The sequence below is a fragment of the Bubalus kerabau genome, chromosome 15 (genome assembly GCF_029407905.1).
Source record: "Bubalus kerabau isolate K-KA32 ecotype Philippines breed swamp buffalo chromosome 15, PCC_UOA_SB_1v2, whole genome shotgun sequence".
In the NCBI taxonomy this organism is placed as follows: Eukaryota; Metazoa; Chordata; class Mammalia; order Artiodactyla; family Bovidae; genus Bubalus; species Bubalus kerabau.
The window spans coordinates 60,033,680-60,053,664 of record NC_073638.1 but is presented as its reverse complement, the minus strand read 5'-3'; positions in this window follow the sequence as shown (position 1 = coordinate 60,053,664).

The window sequence follows — 19,985 nt, the reverse complement described above, 5'->3', positions numbered from 1 at the left end:
ACTTTGATTATGGGTATATGTGTATATTCCATTATTTTAATTCTTATTTGCCTGATTTTGTAACTGTCATTTGTCTGGGGTTCATCTTTGGTTTCTCGTTTTTGGGTATTTATTTTAATCTCACTAAATGCCATAACAAACCACTTGTGGAATCTTCATTCCAGACCAGAGATCAAGCCCTGAGCCTTTGGAGTGGGAGCACTGACTCCAAGACCCTAGACTACCAGAGAACTAACCCTAGGGAGTATCAAATAGTGAGAACACACACTAAGGAAACCACTTGAATACAAGGCCTGGCATCACCCAACACCAGTCACACCCTGTGCAGGATGTCCCATCTAAACAACAAACAAAACAAAAATACAAACTCAATCATCAGCATACAGGATTACCACCTCACTTAGCCTTGCCCATCAGGGTAAAAACAAACAACAACAACAACAACAATATCAGCTCAACTCTCACCCTATATGAAGCTTACACAAACCACTGGACCAAACTTAGGAAGGCAGAAATCAAAAGGAAGAAAGAATTCAACCTTGAAGCCTGGGAAAAGGAGACCTCAAATACAATAAGTTTATATATATATATATATATATACACACACACACACACACACACACACACACACATATAACGAAAAAGCAGAGAAATACTACACAAATGAAGGAACAAAGTAGAAACACAGAAGTCCAAATAAATGAAAAGGAAATAGGCAAACTACCTGAAAAAGAATTCATAATCATGATAGTAAAGATGATTAAAAAAAACCTGAAAGCAAAATGGAGAAAATGTAAGAATCAATTAACAAATACCTAGAAGAATTAATGGAGAAGGCAATGGCACCCCACTCCAGTACTTTTGCCCAGAAAATCCCATGGATGGATGAGCCTGGTAGGCTGCAGTCCATGGGGTTGCAAAGAGTCGGACACGACTGAGCAACTTCCTTTTCACTTTTCACTTTCATGCATTGGAGAGGGAAATGGCAACCCACTCCAGTGTTCTTGCCTGGAGAATCCCAGGGACGGGAAGCCTGGTGGGCTGCTGTCTATGGGGTCGCACAGAGTCCGACACGACTGAAGCGACTTAGCAGCAGCAGCAGCAGAAGAATTAAAGAATAAACATACAGAGACATACAACACAATTACTGAAATTAAAAATACTCTAGAAGGAATCAATAGCAGAATATCCGAAGCAGAAGAATGAATCAGTGAGCTGGAAGATAAAATGATGGAAATAAGTTCTGAAGAGCAGAATAAATAAAAAGAATGAAAAGAACTGAGGATAGTCTCAGAGACCTCCGGGACAACATCAAATGCACCAACATTCAAATTATAGGGGCCACAGAAGAAGAGAAAAAGAAAGGATATGAGAAAATTTTTGAAGAGATTATAGTTGAAAATTTTCTCAACATGGAAAAGGAAATAGTCAATTCCAAGAGATGCAAAGTGTCCCATACAAGATAAACCCAAGGAGAAACATGCCAAGACACATACTAATCACACTAACAAAGACTAAACACAAAGAAAGAATATTAAAAGAAGCAAGGGAAAAGCAACAAGTAACATACAAGGGACACCCCCATATGCTTAACAGCTAACAGCAGAAACTCTTCAGGCCAGAAGGGAATGGCAGGATATTTTTAAAGTACTGAAAGGGAAAAATCTATAACCAAGAATACTGTACCCAACAAGGATCTCATTCAAAATTGACGGAGAAATAAAGTCTTTCAGACAAGCAAAAGTTAAGAGAGTTCAGTACCACCAAACCAGCTTTACAACAAATGTTAAAGGGACTTATATAGTCAAGAAATACAAGAGAAGGAAATATCTACAAAATCAGTTCAGTTCAGTAGCTCAGTCATGTCCGACTCTTTGCAACCCCATGAACCGCAGTACGCCAGGCCTCCCTGTCCATCACCAACTCCCAGAGTCCACCCAAACCCATGTCCATTGTGTCGGTGATGCCATCCAACCATCTCATCTTCTGTTGTCTCCTTCTCCTCCTGCCCTCAATCTTTCCCAGCATTAGGGTCTTTTCAAATGAGTCAGCTCTCTATATCAGGCAGCCAAAGTATTGGAGTTTCAGCTTCAACATCAGTCCCTCCAATGAACATCCAGGACTGATCTCCCTTAGGATGGACTGGTTGGATCTCCTTGCAGTCCAAGGGACTCTCAAGCATCTTCTACAAAATGAATCCCAAACAATTAAGAAAATGGCAATAGGAACATATATATCAATAATTACTTTAAATGTGAAAGTGAAAGTGAAGTCGCTCAGTTGTGTCCAACTCTTTGCGACCCTGTGGACTGTAGTCTACGAGGCTTCTCCGTCCATGGGATTCTCCAGGCAAGAATACTGCAGTGGGTTACCATTTCCTTCTCCAGGGGATCTTCCCGACCCAGGGGTCGAACCCGGGTCTCCCGCATTGGAGGCAGATGCTTTAACCTCTGAGCCACCAGGGAAGCCCATGGATTAAATGCTCCAACCAAAAGACACAGACTGGCTGAATGAATACAAAAACAAGACCCATATATATGCTGTCTACAAGAAACCCACTTCAGATGTAGAGACACATTAGACTGAAAGTGAAAAGATGGAAAAATATATTCCATGCAAACGGAAAGCAAAAGAAAGCTGGAGTAGCAATCCTTATATCAGACAAAATAGACCTTAAAATAAAGAAGATTAAAAGAAATAAGGAAGGAAACTACATAATGATCAAGAGATCAATCCAAGAGGAAGACATAACAACTGTAAATATCTATGACCCAGCATAGGAGCACCTCAATACCTAAGACAAACACTTAACAGACATAAAAGGAGAAATGGACAGTAACACAATAATAGTAGGAGACTTTAACACCCCACTCACACCAATGGACAGATCACCAAAACAGAAAATTAATAAGGAAACACAAGTCTTAAGTGATACATTTGATAAGATGGATCTCATTGATATCTTCAGGACAAGGACATTCCATCCAAATACAGAAGAATAAACCTTCTCAAGTGCACAGGGTATATTCTCCAGGATAGACCACATCTTGGGTCATAAATCAAACCTCAGTAAATGTAAGAAAGTTGAAATCATATCAAGCATCTTCTCTGACCACAATGCTATGAGACTAGATACCAATTACAAAAAAAAAAAAAAAAAAAAAAAACCTGTAAGAGACACAAACATGTGGAGATTAAATAATACATTTCTAAATAACCAATAGGTTACTGAAGAAATAAAAAAATTTCTAGAAACAAATGACAATGAAAACACAACAACTCAAAACCCATGGGATGCAGTAAAAGCAGTTCTAAGAGACAAAGTGAAAGTGAACGTGAAGTCACTCAGTTGTGTCCAACTCTTTGGGATCCCATGGACGGTAGCCTACGACACTCCTCTGTCCATGGGATTTTTCAGGCAAGAGTACTGGAGTGGGTTGCCATTTCCTTTTCCAGAGGATCTTCCCCACCCAGGGATCAAACTCAGGTCTCCTAAGTTGTAGGCAGACGCTTTACCATCTGAGCCACCAGGGAAGTCTCTAAGAGGGAAGTTTACAGCAATACATTACTACCTCAAGAAACAAGAAAAACATTGAATAGACAACCTAACTTTACATCTAAGACAACTGGAAAAAAGAAGAAGAAGAAGAAGAAGAAGAACAACAACAACAACAAAAACCCAAAATTAGTGGAAGGAAAGAAATCATAAAGATCTGAGCAGAAATATATGAAAAAGAAATGAAAAAAAAACAATAGTAAAGATTAATAAAACTAAAAACTGGCTCTTTGAGAAGATAAACAAAATTGACAAACCTTTAGCCAGACTCATCAAGAAAAAAAGAGAGAAGAATCAAATCAACAAAATTAGAAATGAAAAAGGAAATGTTAAAACAGACAGTGCAGAAATAGAAAGGATTATAAGAGCCTATTATGAACAACTATATGGCAATAAAATGTATAACCTGGAAGAAATGGACAGAATCTTAGAAAAGTTCAATCTTCCAAGACTAAACCGGGAAGAAATAGAAATTATGAAAGCCTAATTACAAGCACTGGAATTGAAGCTGTGATCAAAAATCTGTCAAAAAACAAAAGCCCAGGACAAGACAGCTTAAATCTATCAAACATTTAGAGAAGAGCCAATGCCTATCCTTCAAAAACTCTTTCAAAAAATTGTAGTGCAAGGAATGCTTCCAAATTCATTCTTCAAGGCCACCATCACCCCGATACCAAAACCAGACAAAGACAACACACAAAAAAAGGAAAACTATAGGCCAATATCACTGATGAACATAGATGCAAAAGTCCTCAATAAAATTTTAGCAAACAGAATTCAGCAACACATCAAAAAGCTCATGCACCATGATCAAGGTGGGTTTGTGCCAGGGATGCAAGGATTCTTCAATACATGCAAATCAACCAATGTGATACAACATATTAACAAATTTCAAGATAAAAACCATATGATAATCTCAATAGATGCAGAAAAAAACCTTTAACAAAATTCAGCACCCATTTATGATTAAAACTCTTCAAAAAATGGACATACAAGGAACCTACCTCAACATAGTAAAGGCCATAGATAATAACCCTACAGCAAACGTTAATCTCAATGGTGAAAAACTGAAAGCATTCCCCCTAAGATCAAGAACAAGACAGGAGTGCCCACTTTCCCCACTATTATTCAACATAGTTGTGGAAGTCCTAGCTACAGCATCAGAGGAAAAAAAGTAACAAAAAGAATCCAGATCAGAAAAGAAGTAAAGTTCTCACTGTTTGCAGACAACATAATACTGTGCATAGAAAACCCTAAAGATAGTATCAGAAAATTACTAGAGCTAATCAGTGAATTTAGCAAAGTTGCAGGATATAAAATCAATACACAGAAATCACTTGCATTTCTATATACTAATATTGAAAAATGAGAAAGAGAAATTAAGGAATCAATCCCATTCACCATTGCAACAAAAAGAATTAAATATCTAGGAATAAACTTACCTAAGGAGACAAAAGAACTGTACACAAAAATTATAAAACACTAATGAAAGAAATCAGAGATGACATAAACAGATGGACAGATAATCCATGTTCCTGGGTAGGAAGAGTCAATATTGTAAAAATGACTATACTACCAAATGCAATCTGCAGATTCAATGTGATCCTTATCAAATTACCATAGAATTTTTCACAGAATTAGAACAAAAATTTTCACAATTTATATGGAAACACAAACACAAGACTCCAAATAGCCAAAGCAGTCTTGAGAAAGAAGAATGGAGCTGGAGGAATCAACCTTCCTGACTTCAGATTATTCTACAATGCTACAGTCATCAAGACAGTATGGTATGGGCACAAAAACAGAAATACAGACCAATGGAACAAGATAGAAAGCCCAGAAATAAACCCATGCATCTATGGGCAGTTTAAATTTGACAAAGGAGGCAATAATATATAATGGGGGCAAAGACAGCTTCTTCAATAAATGGTGCTAGGAAAACTGGACAGCTACATGTAAAAGAATGAAATTAGAACACTTCCTAACACCTTACAAAAAGAGAAACTCAAGACCAGAAACTATAAAACTCTTAGAAGAAAACATAACCAGAACACTCTATGATATAAAGCAAAGCAAGATCCTCTATGACCCACCTCCTAGAGTAATGGAAATAAAAAAAAAAAAGTAAACAAATGGGACCTGATTAAACTTAAAACTTTTGCCCAGCAAAAGAAACTGTAAGCCAAGTGAAAAGACAGCCCTCAAAATGGGAGAAAATAATAGCAAATGAAACAAATGACAAAGGATTAATTTCCAAAATATATAAGAAGCTCATATAACCTAATACCAGAAAAACAAGCAACCCAATCAAAAAGTGGGGAAAAGGCCTAAACAAATATTTCTCCAAAGAAGCCATACAGATGGCTAACAAACACATGAAAAATGCCCAGCATCGCTCATTACTAGAGAAATGCAAATCAAAACTACAATGAGATATCATCTCACACCAGTCAGAATGGCCATCATCAAAATGTCTATTTACAATAAATGCTGGAGAGGGTGTGGAGAAAAGGGAATGTTCTTACACTGTTGGTGGGAATGTAAATTGATACAGCCAATATGGAAGATGGTATGGACATTCCTTTAAAAAACTAGGAATAAAACCACCATATGACCCAGCAATCCCACTCCTAGGCATATACCCTGAGGAAACCAAAATTGAAAAAGACACCTGTATCCCCTTGTTCATTGCAGCACTATTTACAACAACTAGAACATGGAAGCAACCTAGATGTCCATCAACGGATGAATGGATAAAGAAGTATGGTACATATACACAATAGAATATTACTCATCCATAAAAAGGAATGCCTTTGAGTCAGTTCTAATGAGGTGGATGAACCTAGAACCTATTATACAGAGTGAAGTAAGTCAGAAAGAGAGAGATAAATATCGTATTCTAATGCATATATACAGAATCTACAAAAATGGTCCTGAAGAATTTACTTACAGGGCAGCAATGGAGAAGCAGACACAGAGAATAGACTCGTGGACATGGGGAGTGGGGAGGAGAGGGTGAGATGCATGGAGAGAGTAACACGGAAACTTACATTACTATGTGCAAAATAGATAGCCAAAGGGAATTTGCTGTATGGCTAAGAAACTCAAACAGGGGCTCTGTATCAACCTAGAGGGGTGGGATGGGAAGGGAGATGGGAGGGAGGTTCAGAAGGGAGGGGATATATGTATACCTATGGCTGATTCAGTTTGAGATTTGACAGAAAACAACAAAATTCTGTAAAGCAATTATCTTTCAATAAAAAAGTAAATTAAATAACACACAAAAAAAGAATACTGGAGTGGGTTGTCATTTTCTCCTCCAGGGGATCTTCCTGACCCAGGGATCAAACCTGTGTCCCCTGCATTACAGGCAAATTCTTTACCACTGAGCCACCTGGGAAGCCCATAGGTCATTGAATTTGCTACTTCGGGGTTAGAAAACAAGAGTAGCAATTGCCACAATATTTGCTTCCCTAGTGGCTCAGATGGTAAAGAATCTGCCTGCAATGTGGGAGACCCGGGTTTGATCCTTGGGTTGTGAAGATCCGCTGGAGAAGGAAATGGCAATTCACTCCAGTATTCTTGTCTGGAGAATCCCATGGACAGAGGAGCCTGGCAGGCTACAGTCCATGGGGTTGCAAAGAATTAGACATGACTGAGCAACTAACACACACACAATTGCCACAATATTTGCTTCATATCCTAAAGTTATTCCCTTTTTTCTATTTTATCAGCCTTTAAATCTTTTAGTGACATGTCTTCCTTTCATTTATTTTTTTCTTCTAAATAGTAGTATTCTGGAACTTATCTACCAAACAGAAACAGACTCATAGGCTTAGAGTAAAAAACTTATGGCTGCTAGAGGGAAAGGGTAGAGGGATGGAACAGTCAGGGAGCTTGGGATCGACATGTACATACTGATATATTTAAAATGGATAACCAACAAGATCCTACTGTATAGCACAGAGAACTCTGCTCAATGTTATATAGCAGCCTGGATAGGAGGGAAGTTGGGGGAGAATGTATGCACGTTTACCTATGACTGAGTCCCTTTGCTATCCACCTAAAACTATCACAACATTGTCAATCAGATATACCCCCATATAAAACTAAAAGATAAAAACAGAACAATAGTCTGTATGCCTTCATTCTAAACTATTTTACTCTTCTTACTTTCTTTGAATGAATTTAATCATACCTAGAGAAGGGTAGGAGAAGGCAATGGCACCCCACTCCAGTACTCCTGCCTGGAAAATCCCATGGACAGAGGAGCCTGGTAGGCTGCAGTCCATGGGGTCGTTAAGAGTCAGACACGACTGGGCTACTTCACTTTCACTTTTTACTTTCATGCATTGGAGAAGGAAATGGCAACCCACTCCAGTGTTCATGCCTGGAGAATCCCGTGGACAGAGGAGCCTGATGGGCTACAATCCAGGAGTCACAAAGAGTCGGACACGACTGAAGCAACTTAGCACACAGCACAATCATGCCTACAGACTCAATTCTTAGTGAATATTGCATACACATATATGTCTATCCCAACTTTTCTTCTCACCCCTAGGCCAAAATATCCAACTATACAGATGATATTTGCAATATCCTATGTTGTGCATGTACATCATGAGAAACACTGGGCTGAATGAAGCACAAGCTGGAATCAAGATTGTTGGTAGAAATATCAATAACCTCAGATATGAAGATGACACTACCCTTAAGGCAGAAAACAAAGAAGAACTAAAGAGCCTCTTGATGAAAGTGAAAAGGAAGAGTGAAAAAATTGGCTTAAAGCTCAACATTCAGAAAACTAAGATCATGGCATCTGGTCCCTTCACTTCATGGCAAATAGATGGGGAAACAGTAGAAACAGTGGCAGACTTTATTTTTTGGGGCTCCAAAATCACTGCAGGTGGTGACTTCAGCCATGAAATTAAAAGACACTTACCCCTTGGAAGGAAAGTTATGACCAACCTAGACAGCATATTCAAAAGCAGAGACATTACTTTGCCAACAAAGGTCCATCTAGTCAAGGCTATGGTTTTTCCAGTAGTCATATATGGATGCGAGAGTTGGACTGTGAAGAAAGCTGAGCAAGAATTGATGCTTTTGAACTGTGGTGTTGGAGAAGACTCTTGAGAGTCCCTTGGCCTTCAAGGGTATCCAACCAGTCCTGGGTGTTCTTTGGAAGGAATGATGCTAACGCTGAAACTCCAGTACTTTGGCCACCTCATGCAAAGAGCTGACTCATTGGAAAATACTCTGATGCTGAGAGGGATTGGGGGCAGGAGGAAAAGGGGTGACAGAGGATGAGATGGCTGGATGGCACCACTGACTCGATGGACGTGAGTTTGAGTGAACTTCGGGAGATGGTGATGGACAGGGAGGCCTGGAGTGCTGCAATTCATGGGGTCGCAAAGAGTCGGACACGACTGAGCGACTGAACTGAACTGGACTCCAAGGAGATCCAACCAGTCCATCCTGGATGAAATCAGTCCTGAATAGTCATTGGAAGTACTGATGTTGAAGCTGAAACTGCACTACTTTGGCCACCTGATGCAAAGAACTGACTCATTTGAAAAGACCTTGATGCTGGGAAAGATTGAAGGTGAGAGGAGAAGGGAATAATAGAGGTTGAGGTGGTTGGATGGCATCACCAATTCAATGGACATGAGTTTGAGTAAACTCCAAGAGTTGGTGATGGACAGGGAGGCCTGGCATGCTGCAGTCCACGGGGTCACAAAGTGTCGGACACGACTGAGCGACTGAACTGAACTGAACTGATGTTGTGCATGCTGTCATGTCCGACGCTTTGCAATCCCATGGACTATAGCCCACCAGCCTCCTCTGTCCATGGAATTTTTCCATGTAAGGATACTAGAGTGGGTTGCCATTTCTCCTTGAGGGGATCTTTCTGACCCAGGGACCAAACCCACATCTCCTGTAGTTCCTGAACTTCAGGCAGATTCTTTGCCCACTGAGCAATTGGGTACGCCCAATATCCTCTAGGTACTACCAACCAAATAGATGCACAAACTCATTCAATAGCCTTTTTACAAAAATTGTGTTTTCCTATATTCCCCATTCTAGTGACTATACTATCATCTACCTGAAATAAATCCTTTAGTTCACTTCTCCTGTCTTATTGAACCTAGATCCATAGATTTAGTTTGCCACACATAATCATGCCTATTTCTATTTTTTGGCTAATGTCCTTATTACTTAATTGGATTACTGAAACAGTATTTTAGTTGTTTATTCTAATTGTTTTATTTGTATGTAATCTCTCTATCATTTAATCCAGGCTTGATAGGACACCAGATTGATTTTTTCCAAGTCACAGATATTATTGTATTCCTTATAGTTGCATTCATTGCAGAATGAAAGTCAAATTGTCCAGCACAAAAAGCCATTCACAACTTAGTGCCAGTCAGCCTCCAAGCCTATCACTCTTCTATCTTGCCATATAAAAGGTTTCCTGGAAGCATTATGCCAGTTTATGCTTTTGACAGTGATGTGGACTCTTCTTAATGAGGCAATTGTTACTTTTCCTTGAAGTCTCACGCCAAGCAGTGCCCACAAGAATTGCTACCTTCTTGTACGGTTTGAGGTTAGATGTTCTTATATTATACATACAGTTCTCCACCATATTATCACTGCCTACTCTCTATCTTTTGCTTATTTATTTATATGATTTTTCAACAGGACTCTCAAAATCTCAGAAAACAATCAGATCAGATCAGATCAGTGGCTCAGTCATGTCCGACTCTTTGTGACCCCATGAATCGCAGCACGCCAGGCCTCCCTGTCCATCACCAACTCCCGGAGTTCACTCAGACTCACGTCCATCGAGTCAGTGATGCCATCCAGCCATCTCATCCTCTGTCGTCCCCTTCTCCTCATGCCCACAATCCAACCCAGCATCAGAGTCTTTTCCAATGAGTCAACTCTTTGCATGAGGTGGCCAAAGTACTGGAGTTTCAGCGTTAGCATCATTCCTTCCAAAGAAATCCCAGGGCTGATCTCCTTCAGAATGGACTGGTTAGATCTCCTTGCAGTCCAAGGGACTCTCAAGAGTCTTCTCCAACACCACAGTTCAAAAGCATCAATTCTTCGGTGCTCAGCCTTCTTCACAGTCCAACTCTCACATCCATACATGCCCACAGGAAAAACCATAGCCTTGACTAGACGGACCTTTGTTGGCAAAGTAATGTCTCTGTTTTTGAATATGCTATCTAGGTTGGTCATAACTTTCCTTCCAAGGGGTAAGCGTCTTTTAATTTCATGGCTGCAGTCACCATCTGCAGTCATTTTGGAGCCCCCAAAAATAAAGTCTTCCACTGTTTCCACTGTTTCCCCATCTATTTCCCATGAAGTGATGGGACGGGATGCCATGATCTTCATTTTCTGAATGTTGAGCTTTAAGCCAACTTTTCACTCTCCACTTTCACTTTCATCAAGAGGCTTTTTAGTTCCTCTTCACTTTCTGCCATAATAGTGGTATCTTAATTTTATTTGCATTTTAAAACATTTACCCCAGTGCTTGACACAGAATAAGAACTCAACATAAATATTTTTGTATGATTGATGAATAGGTACTTCAATACTAAATAGCTCAATGGTCTTTAAAAATTGGTGAAACTTAATTGATCATGTTACTTAATCAAGTCCACCAACCTATTTTCTGAAAATGCTAGTCTATCGAGAGTTCTCTTTTCAAAAAATTTTAATAAAATTACTTCTTTGAAATTTTAGAAGTGAGGATGATGTCTTGACTCACATAATATTTTTCAGTAATATTTATAGGCCCCCTTTGTATAAAAAGTGTTTTATAGAGCTAAATCATATAACCATTCTCAGTTTTATTTCTGCTGACTGGATAGCCCTAACTAAGGCAATGGCACCCCACTCCATTACTCTTGCCTGGAAAATCCCATGGACGGAGGAGCCTGGTAGGCTGCAGTCCATGGGGTCGCAAAGAGTTGGACACCACTGAGCGACTTCACTTTCACTTTTCACTTTCATGCATTGGAGAAGGAAATGGCAACCCACTCCAGTGTTCTTTCCTGGAGAATCCCAGGGATGGGGGAGCCTGGTGGGCTGCCGTCTATGGGGTCGCACAGAGTTGGACACGACTGAAGCAACTTAGCAGCAGTTCATATCTACCAGTGCAAGTTGATCTCTCTACAGTCATGCTCTGTTCTATACTCTGACTTTAGAGTGGTTATGTCACCTGGAGCCTTAGATTATAAACTTAATCTGATGCACTTTATTTATCTAAAAACTGCAGTAAATTATCTTTTATTCTCACTGTTCTGTAAAACAAAACCTAAAATAGGGATGGGGATAAATGATCATCTGAGTGTATTTTTAGGAAAAACACTTTGAAAAATGTAGCTCAAATTTGATTCAGTCAAAAACTTTAAGGAATATTTATTTTAAAAGTTCTTATCATGGTTTTCCTTTAACCAGATAATGTGTGCATGTTAAGCCACTTCAGTCAAGCCTGACTCTGCAAATCTATGGACTGTAGCCCACCAGGCTCTTCTATCCATGGGATTCTCCAGGCAAGAATGCTGGAGTGGGTTACCATGCCCTCCTCCAGGAGATCTTCCCCATACAGGGATTGAACCCACCACTCTTATTTCTCCTGCATTGGTAGGTAGGTTCTTTACCACTAGAACTACTGGGAAGCCCTAATCCTGTAATACTTAAACATTTTTGTCTTATATCCCTTAATATATTTAGATGACTACTGTATACTAAATAGACATCTTTCTGCAGTAAAACTGATAATTAACAAACATCAGATCTTACAGCAGCCTTGGTGAGCAAGTATGTGGGTGGAGAGAGTAAAAGATGAAAGGATATCAAGAGTTTTATAGAAATTTTCTCTAGCCTTTTAAATTTATACTATTTAGAAGGTTTTCAAAATAATATAAAATAAGTATCTCTAAATCTAAACCTTGTAGGCTGACTCATGCCCCCTTGATGATGTCTGTGTTCTAATCCCAAGAAACTGTGAATATGCTACCTTACACAGCAAAGGGAACTTTGCAGATGAGGTTAATTTAAGAATCTTGATATAGGAAGATTATCTTGCATTATCTAGGTAGACTCAGTATAATTATTATACAAGGATCTTTATAAGAAGGAAGTAGGAGGGTCAAAAAGCATGAAGGCTATGTGATAAAGTAAATAGTTATGTGATATACTTTGAAGAACAGAGAAAGGGTCCATAAGCCAAAGAATACAAATGACCTCTAGAAACTAGAAAGGGTAAGAAAATAGTCTCCTGTAGAGCTTCCAGAAGGATCCAGCCTTCAGATGCCTTGTCCTTATCCCAGTGAAACTGATTCCAGAATTTCTGGCCTCCAGAATTGTAAGAGAAATAAATTTGTGCTGTTTTAAGCTGCTAAGTTTATGGTAATTTTTACAGCAACATTAAAAATTAATATATCTTGCATTTCCTTAAAATGTGGAAATAAAATTTGTGTGGCTTATAACTTAATATAAAGTTATAAATAAATTACTTAGAATAATATTATGATCTGATTTTTTAAATTAAAAGTTGACCATTTACTCAAGTGACATTGAATGAATAATAACATTGGTGGGCACATGATAACAAATGGAGGATGTTCAAAATAGTATCATGAAGAATACATAAATTGGGGTAAAAACCATTGTGTTCTATGCCTGGCTGTACTGCTTACTAATGGAATGATATTATGCAAATTATTAGCTTCTGTAGGCCTCAATTTTCCCATTTTTAAAATTAAAAATTAGTTACCTCTAATAATGCTACAAGAATTAAGTTATAATAATGACAATTTAAACATTAATAGTAACTTTTATGTGCCAAGAATTGTTCTAAGTACTTTCTGTTTATGAACTACTCAATATTAACAAAAACTGTATCAAGTAGGGACTGTTTACATTCCCATTTTACAGAAAAGGAAACTAAGCAACTCTTCCAAGGTCACCAACTAAGTAACAAAGAGAATTCTATACAAAAGTCTGGTGGCATATTCCATGCTATTAACCACTGTATTAAACTTGGACCATGGCACATAGACAGAAAATAACTAGCCTAAAGCTCCTATGTATGAACTTAAGAGTTCTTTATCTTTTCATCTGCATCTACTTTAAGGAAAATATTTACAGAAACAGAGAAATCTTAAAATAATCCCTGCTAGGTTGATCACAAAGGCCTTTTCAGGCCCAATGAGCCTATAAAATTGTCGCTGTTGCTGCTCCAAGGTACTGGATTGTCAAAGTTCCTGATCCAAGAATATAAAACTCTTCTATGTCCAGGTGTTTTGATTAACTGACCACTTCTAGAACTTCCCAGGTGGCTCTGAGGGTAAAGAATCTGCCTGCAATGCAGGAGACTCAGGAGACGTGGGTTCGATCCCTGAGTCGGGAAGATCCCTTGGAGGAGGACATGACAACCCATTCGTATATTCCTGACTGGAGAATCCCATGGACAGAGGATCCTGGGGGGGCTACCGTCCAAAGAGTTGCAGAGTTGGATACAACTGAAGTGACTGAGTGCACATGACTACTTCTATCCTTCTCATGCCACTGAATCTCTAATCAAATTACCAAGGAGAAACATTTTTTTTTAATCTTAGTTTAAAATATCATTATTCCAAAGGATAAAAATATTTGTCATTAGAAAAGTACTTGGTCATGAATTAATTCCAGCTTGTCCTTTCTGGAAACATGTTTATTTTAACACAAGTCAAAGGTTCTGCTTCAGTGCAAGATATAGAAGGAAAAATACAACCACCCCTAAAGAGGTCTTAATGGGATTTTTAGCAGTTTATTTTTATCTTCAAAGGAACTGAGAGAGTATTTCTAGAGGAAACCATAAAATGTGTCCCATTCTACCCAAAGCATTTGCATTTTCAGAGTGGCACTTTATTTAGCCCACTGTGTTCATATTAATTTTCAGTGCTGTGAGCAAGCATGTCAGTGTATATTAACACCTGATCTATAAAGGGAATGCAAAGGCCTTACTCAAGGTATTAGTCACCGCACCTTGGGAAGCTGTTGTACTTCTGCTGTTGGCTTCAGTGCGGCAGGATGCACATGCTTTGATTCTTAATGAAACATGTATATGATCGAATTTGTCATCAAGAGCCCAGAAGCTTCAACAACTTTTCCAAAGTTCAGTAGGATTTTCCAGGCATCTTCTGTTTTTTAAATACCATTGATCTGTGCTGTATAAAACCCCACTTCCCAAATAGAATGTCAGAAAAAGAATTATAATGTGAAGGAGAGAGTTCTTTCTTAAAGAGTCTTGTATGTTTAGTACCCTTATTGAGACGTTCAAACCCAATATTCCCTAATGTTTAGGCTTCACAAATCAGAACTTAAAACTTCAGCTTATTTGTCTCTCATTTTCGAGGTTATACGTTATTAAGGGAAATATGTTAGGCCATGTTCATCTTTTTAACCCAGTCACTAGGAACTGAAGATTCCCCTGTAAACATTCAACATTAAGTGAAAAGAAGAAAGAAGCCAGGAATCAAAGAAATCTCTCTTCCTTAGGTAACTGCTATCTATTCAGTTCAGTCGCTCAGTCGTGTCTGACTCTTTGTGACCCCATGAATAGCAGCATGCCAGGCCTCCCTGTCCATCACCAACTCCCGGAGTCTAGCCAAAGCCATGTCCATCGAGTCGGTGATGCCATCCAGCCATCTCATCCTCTGTTGTCCCCTTCTCCTCCTGTCCTCAATCATTCCCAGCATTAGGGTCTTTTCAAATGAGTCAACTCTTCACATGAGGTGGCCAAAGTATTGGAGTTTCAGCTTCAACATTAGTCCTTCCAATGAACACCAAGGATTGATCTCCTTTAGGATGGACTGGTTGGATCTTCTTGCAGTCCAAGGGACTCTCAAGTCTTCTAACACCACAGTTCAAAAGCATCAATTCTTCAGTGCACAGCTTTCCTCACAGTCCAACTCTCACATCCATACATGACCATTGGAAAAACCATAGCCTTGACTAGACGGACCTTTGTTGGCAAAGTAATGTCTCTGCTTTTGAATATGCTGTCTAGGTTGGTCATAACTTTCCTTCCAAGGAGTAAGCATCTTTTAATTTCATGGCTGCAGTCACCATCTGCAGCGATTACAGCCAAAAAAATAAAGTCTGACACTGTTTCCACTGTTTCCCCATCTATTTCCCATGAAGTGATGGGACCAGATGCCATGATCTTGATTTTCTGAATGTTGAGCTTTAAGCCAACTTTTTCACTCTCCTCTTTGACTTTCATCAAGAGGCTTTTGAGTTCCTCTTCACTTTCTGCCATAAGGGTGGTGTCATCTGCATATCTGAGGTTATTGATATTTCTCCCAGCAATCTTGATTCCAGCTTGTGCTTCTTCCAGCCCAGCGTTTCTCATGTTGTATTCTGCATATAAGTTAAATAACACAGAATGACCTCTGTTCGTTTCCAAGGCAAACCATTCAATATCACGGTAATCCAAGCCTATGCCCCAACCAGTAACACTGAAGAAGCTGAAGTTGAACGGTTCTATGAAGACCTACAAGACCTTTTAGAACTAACACCCAAAAAAGATGTCCTTTTCATTATAGGCGACTGGAATGCAAAAGTAGGAAGTCAGGAAACACCTGGAGTAACAGGCAAATTTGGCCTTGGAGTACAGCAGGGCAAAAGCTAATAGAGTTCTGCCAAGCGAACGCACTGGTCATAGCAAACACCCTCTTCCAACAACACAAGAGAGGGCTCTACACATGGACATCACCAGATGGTCAACACCAAAAGCAGAGTGATTATATTCTTTGCAGCCAAAAATGGAGACACTATATACAGTCAGCAAAAACAAGACCGGGAGCTGACTGTGGCTCAGATCATGAACTCCTTATTGCCAAATTCAGACTTACATTGAAGAAAGTAGGGAAAACCACTAGACCATTCAGGTATGACCTAAATCAAATCCCTTATGATTATAGAGTGGAAGTGATAGATAGATTTAAGGGACTAGATCTGATAGACAGAGTGCCTGATGAACTATGGATGGAGGTTCATGACATTGTACAGGAGACAGGGATTAAGACCATCCCCATGGAAAAGAAATTCAAGAAAGCAAAATAGCTGTCTGAGGAGGCCTTACAAATAGCTGTGAAAAGAAAGACGTGAAAAGCAAAGGAGAAAAGGAAGAATATTCCCATCTGAATGCAGAGTTCCAAAGAATAACAAGGAGAGATAACAAAGCCTTCCTCAGCAATCAATGCAAAGAAATAGAGGAAAACAACAGAATGGGAAAGACTAGAGATCTCTTCAAGAAAATTAGAGATACCAAGGGAACATTTCATGCAAAGATGGGCTCAATAAAAGACAGAAATTGTATGGACCTAACAGAAGCAGAAGATATTAAGAAGACATGGCAAGAATACACAGAAGAACTGTACAAAAAAGAGCTTCATGTCCCAGATAATCACGATGGTGTGATCACTCACCTAGAGCCAGACATCCTGGAATGTGAAGTTAAGTGGGCCTTAGGAAGTATCACTTTGAACAAAGCTAGTGGAGGTGATGGAATTCCAGTGGAGCTATTTCAAATCCTGAAAAATGATGCTGTGAAAGTGCTGCACTCAATATGCCAGCAAATTTGGAAAACTCAGCAGTGGCCACAGGACTGGAAAAGGTCAGTTTTCATTCCAATCCCAAAGAAAGACAATGTCAAAGAATGCTCAAACTACCGCACAATTGCACTTATCTCACACACTAGTAAAGTAATGCTCAAAATTCTCCAAGCCGGGCTTCAGCAATTCGTGAACCATGAACTTCCAGATGTTCAAGCTGGTTTTACAAAAGGCAGAGGAACCAGAGATCAAATTGCCAACATCCACTGGATCATTGAAAAAACAACAGAGTTCCAGAAAAGCATCTATTTCTGCTTTATTGACTATACCAAATCCTTTGATTGTGTGGACCACAACAAACTCTGGAAAATTCTTAAAGAGGTGGGAATACCAGACCATCTGACCTGTCTCTTTGGAAACCTGTATGCAGGTCAGGAAGCAACAGTTAGAACTGGACATGGAACAACATACTGGTTCCAAATAGGAAAAGGAGTACGTCAAGGCTGTATATTGTCACCCTGCTTATTTAACTTATACACTATCTGTTAGATATTGATTTAAATGTGCTGTGCTTAGTCGTTCAGTCATGTCCAACTCTTTGTGACCCCATTGATTTATATATTTCCTGCCTAAATAAATATTTGGATAGTTTCAGTCTAAAATATATTCATAAACTTTCCTCAACACTGACAACTTTTGGTTGACTCAGTTCTGTTTCTTTTTCTTTTCACTATCAAATTCCTGAAAAAGAAATCACTATTCTCTGTTTTCTTCTCTTCAAAACATGTTCGCTTCTTAGCTCCTGCCAACTGTTTCCTCTTCTCAATTTTCTACACAATTGTTCTATTCAAGTTTACCAGTTACCTGGTTATCATTTTTTTTTCTACTCCTTAATCATCCCTTCATAGCATTTTACATTTGCCAACACATTTCTCTTGGAACAATTTCCACCTCTCTCTTCATCTTTGCTCTCTCAGTCCCTCTTCAACCCCAACTTTCATAAAACAGCAATCTTTCTACAGGTATTTTTAAAGCTCTTACTTCAGTCTTTTGTTCTTACTCTGCAATATCTGCCTAGGCAATCTAATCTATTGTTGTCTATCTTCTATCTTTTTCTACCAAGTTTCAATGCCATATTGAGGGAGAGATCAGGAACTGGCTACTCCTCCTTTGCTTCTCCCAGTTAGAGAAGCCAAAACACTACAGTATTCATCTTGCATAGTAACTGTGCTTTTTTTTTTTAAGTGACAATCTCTGCTGACACATCTTGTCAGCTTTTTCTTTCCTCCATCTCCCTTTTTCTGCTCTAAATATTGACATGGTAGCTGAAGACAGAGTGGTCATTTTGTGGCCATGTAGGCAAAGTTTAGGAATGGTGGAACAGGAAGATATATATTACCTGTGTCCTAATATATAAGGTAAGGACCACTCACCTTTTAAGCCAGTTCATATATTTGAAAGCCTTTCAATCCATAAGGCTTGAATAACAAAATTAGTTTAACACTAAAGCACTTACATCAATGACAAAGAATTTTTCAAACAAAGACTACGAAACTCAGTGATCTGTTTTGAATTGGTTACCCAAACTGGGGATTGTGTACTGCAAATGAGACCCAAGTCATTTAGCTCAGTACCCATACAGACCAAGTGAACATTTACATATGAAAAAGTGTATGTCATATTTATAGATTAAAGTTATACCCAAGCTTGTCTTTTTCTCCTTTGTTAAAAAAGTTTCTTCACTGATCAAACTTGTCTTCTTAAAAGGTTGTGCCATTGACTACAATGAATGTTACAGATTACTTGTATGTCTCTAATTTATTCATAAATTCCTTCAAAAAACACTGAACACATGTCATTAGATTATATGCTAGGTAGTGAGGATACAGAAATCAGTCAAGCATGGACTCCTCAAACACAGTAGGCAATTCACTTTACCTTATGTAACACATTGATAAAGTAATGCAGGAATATTATTGACTGAAAGTTAATGTGCTTGTGTAAGTTCTTGGATTAGTGCATGACTATGCATAATAACCTAATACTGCCAAGGGACCTTTGTATTTCCCCAATAATATTCATTCAGCCCAGATAAGTCTAAATTTACTATTTCTGCTTAGCTGTTTTGTGAGAATATCAAGTTCACATACCAATAAAAGATAAAGAGTTGGATTGGGAACATATTTGGGTTGGAGGAGAAAAAGCAATTGTTATTTATGAAGATTGATCTATTAAGGTTTGACAGAAAACAACAAAATTCTGTAAAAGCAATTATCCTGCCAGTCCAGGTTCGATGCACGATACTGGATGCTTGGGGCTGGTGCACTGGGACGACCCAGAGGGATGGAATGGGGAGGGAGGAGGGAGGAGGGTTCAGGATGGGGAACACATGTATACCTGTGGCGGATTCATTTTGATATTTGGCAAAACTAATACAGTTATGTAAAGTTTAAAAATAAAATAAAATTTAAAAAATAAATAAATAAAAAGAAAAGATTGATCTATCTACCCATTTATCTATCATCTATATGCCTACAATGTGGGAGACCTGGGTTCGGTCCCTGGGATGGGAAGATCCCCTGGAGAAGGAAATGGCAAACCACTCCAGAACTCTTGCCTGGAAAACCCCATGGACAAAGGAGCCTGGTAGGCTACAGTCCATGAGGTTGCAAAGAGTCGGACACGACTGAGCAACTTCACTTCACTTTCATGTACCCTATAACTTCTTGGGGTCAGTGTCTTCCTTTACTCTGTTATGCATATGAAGAATTTTAAAACTTCTCACTACTTTTCATTTTCTTCATCTTTGTGTGAAA